The sequence below is a fragment of the Myotis myotis genome, unplaced genomic scaffold (assembly GCF_014108235.1).
Source record: "Myotis myotis isolate mMyoMyo1 unplaced genomic scaffold, mMyoMyo1.p scaffold_m19_p_19, whole genome shotgun sequence".
NCBI classification, from domain to species: Eukaryota; Metazoa; Chordata; class Mammalia; order Chiroptera; family Vespertilionidae; genus Myotis; species Myotis myotis.
The window spans coordinates 14,922,283-14,931,836 of record NW_023416323.1 but is presented as its reverse complement, the minus strand read 5'-3'; the positions used below and the strand labels follow the sequence as shown (position 1 = coordinate 14,931,836).

Genomic DNA, 9,554 nt, shown 5'->3' with positions numbered 1-9,554 from the left:
TTGTTATTGGTGGTGGTGGTGGTGGTGGTGTGTGTGTGTGTGATATCTCACATCTTCTTGTGCATTCATTCATTGGTAGACACTTAGGTTGTTTCCCTGTCCTGGTGAATGTGAACAATGCTGCAATAAATACGGGGGAGCAGATATCTCTTCAATATACTGAGTTCTTTCCTTTGGATAAGTATGCAGAAGTGGGATTTCTGAGTCATACAGTAATTCTATTTTTAATTTTTTGAGGAAACTTCATACAGTTTTCCGTAATGGCTTTTCCACCAGCAGTGCTCAGGGTCCTTTTTCTCTACATTCTCACTAAAACTTGTTATCTCTGGTCTTCCTGATTATAGCCATTCTAACAGGTGTGAGAAGATAACTCATTGTGGTTTTGATTTGCATTTCCCTGATGATTCGTGATAGTGAGCACTTTTTCATGTAGCTATAATAACTTCTGTGGAAAAATGTCCATTCAGTTCCTCTGCCAATTTCAAAATCAGGTTGTTGGGTGTTTTTTTTTTTTCTTTGCTGTTTAGTTGTATAACTTCCTTATGTATTTTGATATTAACTGATTTTCAGATATATGGTTAACAAATATTTCCTCCCATTTTGTATGTTGTCTTTTCATTTTGCTGCACAGAAACTTTAGTTTTTGCTTTTGCTGCTTGTGCTTTTGGTGTCATAGCCAAAATAATCACTGCCAAAGCCTGTATGAAGGAGTTTCCCCTATGTTTTCTTTGAGGAGTTTTATGGTTTCAGGTCTTTAATAGACTTCTAGTGCTAATTTTATGTATGGTGTGAGATAGGGGGCACATTTCATGCTTTTGCATGTTGATATTGTTTTCCTAGTAGCATTTATGGAAAAGACTATTATTTCTGTCCTGGCTGGTGTGGCTCAGTTGTTTGAGTGTTGTCCTGTGCACCTAAGGTCACCAGTTCAATTTCTAGTCAGGACACATGCCTAGGTTGCAGGCTTAATCCCCAGTAGGGGACATGCAGGAGGCAGCCAGTTAAGGGGATTGGGCCTAAGCTGGCAGTCAGACATCCCTCTGGCAGCCTGGCAGCCCTCAGGGGATGTCGACTTGCCAGCAGGGAGCAGGCCTAAGCTGCAGTAGGAGGCGGGAGAGGCTCCCACCACCACCGCTGTACTGGCAGCCATCAGCCTGGCTTGTGGCTGAGCAGAGCTCCCACTGTGGGAGTGCACTGACCACCAGGGGGCAGCTCCTGCATTGAGCATCTGCCCCTGGTGGTCAGTGTGTGTCATAGTGACCAGTCATTCCCAGTCGTTCTGCTGTTAGGGTCAGTTTGCATATTACCCTTTTATATAAGATAGAGGCCTGGTGCATGGGTGGGGGCCGGCTGGTTTGCCTTGAAGGGTGTCCCAGATCAGGGTTGGGGTTCTGCTGGGGTACCTGGCCAGCCTGGGTGAGGGGCTGATGGCTGTTTGCAGGCTGGTCAACCCCCCACCCCCCCAGTGGGGACCCTCACCCCATGGAGGTTTGGCCAGCCTGGGTGAGGGGCTGATGGCTGTTTGCAGGCTGGCCACACCCCCTTTAGGGTGGGGGGTCCCCACTGGGGTGCCTGGCCAGTCTGGGTGAGGGGCTGAGGGCCGTTTTCAGGCTGGCAAAGCCCCCCCCTCCCCCCCCGCGACAGAAGCTCCCAGCCACTCCTTTCTTTTCTTTTTCTTTTTTTATTCTGGGATTTATTTACCTTCTATAATTGAAACTTTGTAGCCTTGAGAGGAGCTCAGAGCCGGCCAGGGTGGGTAGGAGGGAAGCTTGGCTTCCTCCATCATTGGGGCAACCAAGCCTCCTGCTTGCTCCAGCTCCGTGGCTGCCGGCCACCATCTTGATTGGGTTAATTTGCATATAGTTGCTTTGATTGGCTGGTGGGCGTGGCTTAAGGCATAGCGAAGGTATGGTCAATTTGCATGTCTGTCTTTTATTAGTGTAGATTATTATTATTATTTTGTTAATCCTCACCCAAGAATATTTTTTCCATGTTTTTTAAAATATTTTTATTGATTTTTTTACAGAGAGGAAGGGAGAGGGATAGAAAGTTAGAAACATCGATGAGAGAGAGACATCGATCAGCTGCCTCTTGCACACCCCCCATTGGGGATGTGCCCACAACCAAGGTACATGCCCTTTACCGGAATGGAACCTGGGACCCCTCAGTCCGCAGGCCGAAGCTCCATCCACTAAACCAAACCAGCCAGGGCTCCATTGGTTTTTAAAGTGAATGGAAGGGAAGGGGAGTGACAGAGAGAAAGAAACATCGATGTGAGAGAGATACATCAATTGGTTGCCACCTGAAACTGAGGTATGTGCCCTTGACCGGAATCAAACCCGGGACCCTTTAGTCTGCAGCCAACACTCTATCAACTGAGCCAAAATGGCTAGGGCTCCAGTACTATTTTAAATAGGAACAGGCATTTTTGTCTTGTTTTAAATATATTCTTATTAATTTCAGAGAGGAAGGGAGGGATAGAAAGGGAGAAATAGAAACATCAGTGATGAGAGAGAATCATTGATTGGCTGCCTCCTGCATGTCCCCTACCGGGGATCGAGCTCACAACCCTGGCATGTGCCCTGACCAGGAATCAAACCATGAGCTCCTGGTTCACAGGTAGGTGCTCAACCACTGAGCCACTCCAGACAGGCTTGTTCTTGATCTTAAAGTAAAAGTTTTCAACCATTTCACCACTGAGCATGATGTGGGTTATAGACCTGTCGTGTATGGCCTTTATTATATTGAGTTTTTTCCTTCTATACCATATTTGTTAAAGGTTTTAATCATCAAGGATATTGAATTTGTCAAATGCTTTTTTTTTTTGCACTTACTGAGATGATCATGCAATTTTTATTCTTCATTTTGTTAATGTGTCTATCACATTATGGATAAGTGTGTCTCCCTCTGGGTCTCTGGATGGGTGGGAGTGCTCCTGAACCACGGCTAAGAGGGGCTAAGCTCAGGTCTCAGGCTGCTTCGGGGTCCACAGCCAGAACCAAATTCAGTGGGCCTCTTACTTGGGGCCTGGGAAGGCCTGATTCTTGCTGGGTCCCTTGGCAGAAGATGCTGGTGGCAGGACCAAGGTCCATTGGAGTTTAGCCAAGTCCACAGGAGGATGGTCCGTTTTGGAATCTGTAGCTGAGACCAAGGTCAGTGAGTCTGTCATCTGGGGGCAGCTGACTCAAAATGGCCCTCCTCGGCTTTGGGCTCCACTAGGGTTTCAACCGTCTCTTACCTAAATCCCAAAGGTCCCACAAAAGCACTTCTGTCCATGGATGGCTGCCAAATCATTGTTGCTGAGGGAGGATATGATGGGGATGATCCTATTCTGCCATGTTATTGACATCACTTTCCGGTCCTTAAATCTCTTGAAGGCCCAGAACGTGTGGCTGTGGCCTGTTCCAGGTCTGGGTGGGATCCATGCTAGGGGGAGATGGGCCACAGTCAGTGTTGGGTGCTGCCTTTTCCCATTTCCCTTGAATTATCATTTGGGCTCTATCTCCAGGACTCCAGTTTGCCCCCAAACCAGCTAGATGTGCATATTAACACCTTCCTCTATTTGAGCTTCCTGGGCCGCAAAATGAAAAATAAATCATAAGCACAGTTATATTTTTGATTGATTTAACTTCTTTTTTTAATAAAAACACATTATCGTTGAGAGCATTACAGATGTTCCCTTCCCCCACCCCTATTGCCCCCCTCCACTTGGTTCCACCCCCACCCCATGCCTTCACCACCCTACTGTCTGTGTCCATAGGTAAGATCTTTGGTTAATCTCTTCCCACCCATCTCTTTCCTTCCCTCTGAGATTCGTCTGTCTGTTCCATGCTTCCATGCTTTTGATTCTGTTTTATTCACCAATTTATTTTGTTCATTAGATTTCTTGTTTGCTTATTTTGATTTCTAGATTCGATTGTTGACAGATATATATTTGTTGCCATTTTATTGTTCATATTTTTCATCTTCTCCTTTTTCTTAAATAATAACATTCAACATTTCATGTAATACTGTTTGGTGGTAATGAACTCCTTTAGCTTCTTCTTGTTTGTGAAGCTTTTAATCCGACCTTCGATTCTAAATGAGAGCTTTGCTGGGTCGAGTAATCTTAGTTGTAGGTCCTTACTATTCAGCTTGTTTGAGAGAATTTAGCAAAGTCTGAAGCCTCAGCCAGGACAGGCCATTCATATGGAAAAGCAGCTGCAAATAGCTTGGTTGGGGCTGCAAACGGGATGGGGTGAGGTCTCAGGGAATCTTCAGGGTGGAGCTAACAGTGTGCTCCAGGCTGATTGAGACCCCACTACAGCTTCCAGGCAGCCCTGTAAGGGGAGATCCCAGCACAGGAATAATTACCCTTGAGAGCACCCCTGTCTGGAAGAAAGCTGCCCCTGAGTTCCTGTCCTGATGCCAGACAAGCCAGTTCCTTCCCACATGTGTCTGAGTCCCCCAGAGCCACCCATTGCTGGAGCTCACAGGTATCAAGTCAGAGTGCATTTGTGCCTTAGCTCTTTAAAAGGAACAGCTGGGTCTCCAGCAGCCTCTGTGTCTCTTAGCCACAATCCCCATTGGTTTTTATAGCCCACAGTAACAGGGGCTTCTCTTCCCAGCTCTGGAACCCGGGGCTGAGGGTCTGGTGTGGGGTTGGGACCCCTTGTTCTTCACAGGCGGCCTCCGCAGAGATGATCTCCCTTCTGATTAAAAAAGTGGCACACGTGACCGGCAGGCGTGGCTCAATGGTTGAACATCAACCTATGAACCAGGAGGTCATGGTTCGATTCCCGGTCAGGACACATGCCTGGGTTGCAGGCTTGATCTCCAGTGTGGGGCGTGCATGAGGCAGCCAATCGATTATTCTCTTTCATTATTTTTTTTAAAATATATTTTATTGATTTTTTACAGAGAAGAAGGGAGAGAGATAGAGAGCTAGAAACATCGATGAGAGAGAAGCATCGATCAGCTGCCCCTGCACATCTCCCACTGGGGATATGCCCACAACCCAGGTACATGCCCTTGACCGGAATCGAACCCGGGACCCCTCAGTCCGCAGGCCGACGCTCTATCCACTGAGCCAAACCGGTTTCGGCACTCTCTTTCATTATTGATGTTCCTATCTCTCTCCCTCTCTGAAATCAATAACTTTATATACATAAAAGTGGCACACATGGGTGTCAGACCAGCTCGTTCTGCGCCTCCATCCCTCCTACCAGTCTCAATGTGCTTTCTTTACTTTTCTAGTTGTAGAACTTCCATTCAGCCAGCTTTCAGGCGGTTCTGAATGATGGTTGTTCTGTATTTTAGTTGTAATTTTGATGTGGTTGTGGGAGGTAGCGAGTACAGGCGTTTACTTACACCACCATCTTGGTTCCTCCCTGATTGGTTTAATTTCTGATCATGACTTTGTCATCAGTGGCTTGAAGCCAAACAGTGTGCAAGGCTGGGCAGGAAGGAGCAGGCAAACCTATACCTGGAAGAGAGCTACAAGCAAGGACTTTGTGATACTTTGAAATAATATGAAAAATATTACCCTACATTTACCTGCTTTCCTGTCAGATGCAAAATGTTAAGAATTCTTACATAGTTAAGGGTATAGATTTGGCTGTGATTGAGGCAGAAGGATAGAAGGCAGAGTTCTCAAGAGAACACCCCCCGCCCCTCGCCTCAGGATTTTTTTGTGGTTAGTTTTTAGAATCTCCCAGTGAGCAGACTGAGGTGTTTGGGATTGCAAATCCTGCTTTGGTCTCTTTCCAGTCATGAGGCCTTGTTGAGAAAAATGTTCCAATCTCTTTGGACTTTTCATCTCTACATAGGACATATCTAATTTCCATAACAATACCTTTTCCAGAGGACCTTCTGTGGTTCTTCGGAATTTCTTTAAGGCACATTTCCTGGAAAGGAATCCAGTGACCAGCCTTAGCAGAACCCCTGAGTGTTAATTCTGGAAGAATTATATCAAAGAAAATGCAAATTCATCTCAACAAGGTTGCCCAACATTGCACAACTGCTTGCCACCCCGAATCAGGGTTTTATTGTTGGCAAAAAGGAAATGATCATGGCAAAGCATTTTCTTTTCCAAATGAAAATAGTTCCACAGTCTTGTATTTGAATGACCAAAGGAATTCTTGCTCAGTGTAAACAACTCAGAAAATAGGGGAGAGTATAAAGAAGAAAAACGAAAAGTAATGGTAATTCCAGCACACATGAAAAGCAATGGTGATACCAATACACAGGAATAACATTCCTGGGGAATTCTCCATAATTTGGGATTTTTTTCCTACGAGTACCCACAAACGCGCAGTTATACTACATACATATATTATATCCACATTCATGCTATATTTGCATTCATACAGCTTATATTGACATTGGCACAGATAATGATATACAACATAACATTAATTACATGTAAAAATATATCACATTATAGTTTTTCCACTCGCGTGCACTCAACACTGTATTAATGACACTGGGAACCCCTGATTACACCTAATTGGGGGTGGGGAAGGAACCCCGCCAGAGCGGAAGCCAGCACAATCGGGAGCAGTCAGCTCGAGCATATGAACTACAAGTCCCAGCAGCCCAAGGGGCGGGCCGGGCGACCAGAGTATGTAGAAACTACTAGTACCGGCAAGCATGGAGCAGACGCCGGGACTACAAGTCCTAGAATGCACTGCTCCCGGACCGCGCAGGGCCCTCCGGGATATGTAGTCGTTGGGTGGAGCTACTTTCTATTCCTTCAATATCAAAGAAAATGCAAATTCCTCCAACGGCCCACCAACGCGACTTCTAACCGGCAAGCGAGAAGCCCGGGCGCACCACAGGGAAGTAAAAACTCTTCGGGGTCCCAACTGTGGCGCGGGAGCAGGACGCGTGCGCATGCTCGGCGCTATGGGCGCGGGAGATGGCGCGCCCTGCAGGCCTAGAGCGACAGACCCCGCCCTCGCTCCCAGCGCGCCCGTCCGGGGAGTCTGCGCAGATGATGCAGGGTGGAGGGCCGCGGGGAGCGACTCCCAGCGCCTGCGCAGATCAGCGGCTTCTCTCGCGAGGACGGGCGCCATTATCGCATCTCCCCGACAAACACCACGAGAATTCCGCAGCCCACACGGTAATTGCAGCTCCCGCAGCCGGTCGCGTCTCCACCTCCCCCTTCCCGCGGGGCGAGACGAGAGCGAGATCTCCCCTCCTCCCTCCTCCCTTCGCCCTCCTCCGGCCGCGGCGCCCGCGCCCTCCGCCCCCACCCGGACGCCCTGCTCGGCCCGCCAACGGCCCGCTGCCTCCGTCCGGTAGCCCCTTCAGCGCCCTCGGGCCCCGCCTCCCCCGTGAGCCCTGCGGGCACCCCTCCTACCCCTGCGTTCCCCTCGGCCTAGTCAGCCCTCCGGACGCCCCACGGCCTTAGCCCCCCGGGCACCTCTGCAGGGGGCACCCCCGTAACCCCGCCGCTCCCTCCCTCCGGGCGCCCCTCCACCCTGTCAGACCCCCGGTTGCTGAGGCCCCCCGACCCACGCGTCCTCGGGCGCCTGGCGCTCTCCCCGCAGCATTCCGACACCGGGGAGCCGGGTCAGAGGGCCGAGCGCAGGCTGGTTTTCTTCCCGGCGAAGACGGTTCCGTTCTTTCCATCAGTTTTCTTTCGCACTTGCCCTCCTCCCGCCCCGCTCCCGCCCCCGCCCCCGCCCCCTGCCCCGCGGCGTCTGGGTAGGACGGTCCGGGTGACTGGCCGGGACCGGGGGCCGCGCCAGCTGCATTGAGACTTGGGGAGCAGCCCTGCGAGAGGGGCTCCCCGCAGACGGCCGGCTCGCGGCTGCGGGAGGGGCAGGCTGGCCTCACTTGTGGGAAATGGGAAACTGCAGACGCCCAAGACCCTTCGGGGGCCGCCCCTGTCAGCCCCCTTCCCGCTCGGTGTTAACCGGCGGGGCATGGAGCCCCGAGAGCCAGGCCGCGAGCGGCGTTCGCTGGATCCGCCCGCGGCTTCCCGGCGGCAGAGGGGGGCGTACGGGGCCTTCTGGGGAGCAGGCAGCATTAGCCTCGGGGCGGATCCGGCCCAGGGCTCCCCAGCTGGATGAATGAGGATTTCAGGGTGTGTTTTCCCCCCTTCCTATACTTTTTTTTTTGCTATTTCTGTGGTTTAATCCTTTAAAAATGTGGCCTTAGTTTTTTGCTTTGAAGACACCCCCCCCCCCCCCCCCAGTCCCGTGCCTGTGCCTTCCGCGTCCACTGTGAGCGGATTGCATACATTGCCTTAATAGAGGGCTGATTTGTCTGATGAGATGGCAGGGATTGCCTTGATATTGGAGAAATAAATATTCCCCGAAGGACTGTCAACAAGAGTGACTTCCGAGGATGGAGAGCTTGCCTCTCCCGACCAGGGAGGCCCAGTTTAGCGTCTGGAAGTGGAACAGGTGGTTGCTCGCTAGTTGGTGTGACCTGTTCTCCCCAGATGTCCACCGAGGACTGCGCTGAGACCCGACTGCGCTGGTAGAATGAGCACTAAACTAAACCAGTTGGTGAGAGGGCAGAGCTGTAGCTGGAAGTTTGGGAAACAGAAAAATAACGGGATAGTTGAGTGGTCTTCGCGAGGGAAACGGTACATTAGAAAATAGATGATTGGATAACGTAACGTCCAGCTTTTAGGACAACCCTGGGGACAGATAGCCGTCCAGTGGTAAAAGGAAACTTGAGAACTGCCTGTAAAGTTCTATCTATTCAGCTCCGTTTCCCCTTTGTCTTGCAGTTAAAATAATATGTTGTTGTCATGTATTCTATCATGGGCTGTAAACACACACACACACACACACACACACACACCTGCCGTTAATGTGCCGTGGCAGGGACTGCTAATCTCCAGTGTTTCTCATCACAGCGACCCAGTGAGCTACTGTCCTGTTTTATGGATGAGGTGACAGATCCAGAGGTTAAGTGACTTGCCTACGACACACAGAGCCAAGGTTTGAATGGTCTTAAAAAATTAAACATACGTGTATTTAATCTTTTAAAGAATTATACACAATGAAAAACTTACAATGAAAAGCAACAGTCCCCTGTCCCACCTTTTAGTCCCCCTCCTTATATCTTTTTGTTGTTTCTTCAAGAAATTCTTAATAACTCTAAATGATAAGCTGATAATAATTTTACACATTTTTGACGTTACGTTAGTATGATTTAGCTCTTAATATATTTTTTCTATCTGCTGAATTCACTGTTTCAGTTAACTCAAATTGTAACTATGTAAATATTGTTTGTTAATGCATTTTCCTTCTAATACAGCTGTTTGTTTTTTCTATTGTTTGTAATGGCCTCTCTCTTTGTGTTTCCTGTGTCCATTGACTCCTTACATTGTTTTAACCCTTTGAGTGCCAACCAATATCCTAGGAACTATGCTAAAAATGCCAAGGCATTTTTGCTGATTTTACAGCAGTTTAGGAAAAAAATTATGAGTCGCAGGTAAAGAAGTTACATATTCAAAAACCTAAGGAAACCTTTACTACATTTGTTTTCTGCACTTAAGTGCCATCTGTTAATAAAGAGTGAACTACTAGCATCTAACAGTGACACTGCAGGAG

The 9,554-nt window shown here is 48.8% G+C and overlaps 1 protein-coding gene across 11 annotated transcripts in view; it reads left to right on the top strand.

Annotated features, from left to right (window-relative positions):
- Positions 1–6,850: 6,850 nt before the first annotated feature.
- LOC118674202 (BTG3 associated nuclear protein) overlaps positions 6,851–9,554 on the top strand; it is a 147,884-nt gene continuing 145,180 nt past the window's right edge. For 4 of the 11 annotated variants that reach the window (XM_036345666.1, XM_036345665.1, XM_036345663.1 and 1 more), the window contains exon 1: positions 7,001–7,102. The gene's annotated coding sequence lies outside the window, so the exon portion shown is untranslated. Of the gene's footprint in view, positions 7,103–8,854; positions 8,940–9,554 lie in introns of all 11 variants that reach the window. The other 7 variants (XM_036345658.1, XM_036345655.1, XM_036345669.1 and 4 more) reach the window with 5 other exon arrangements.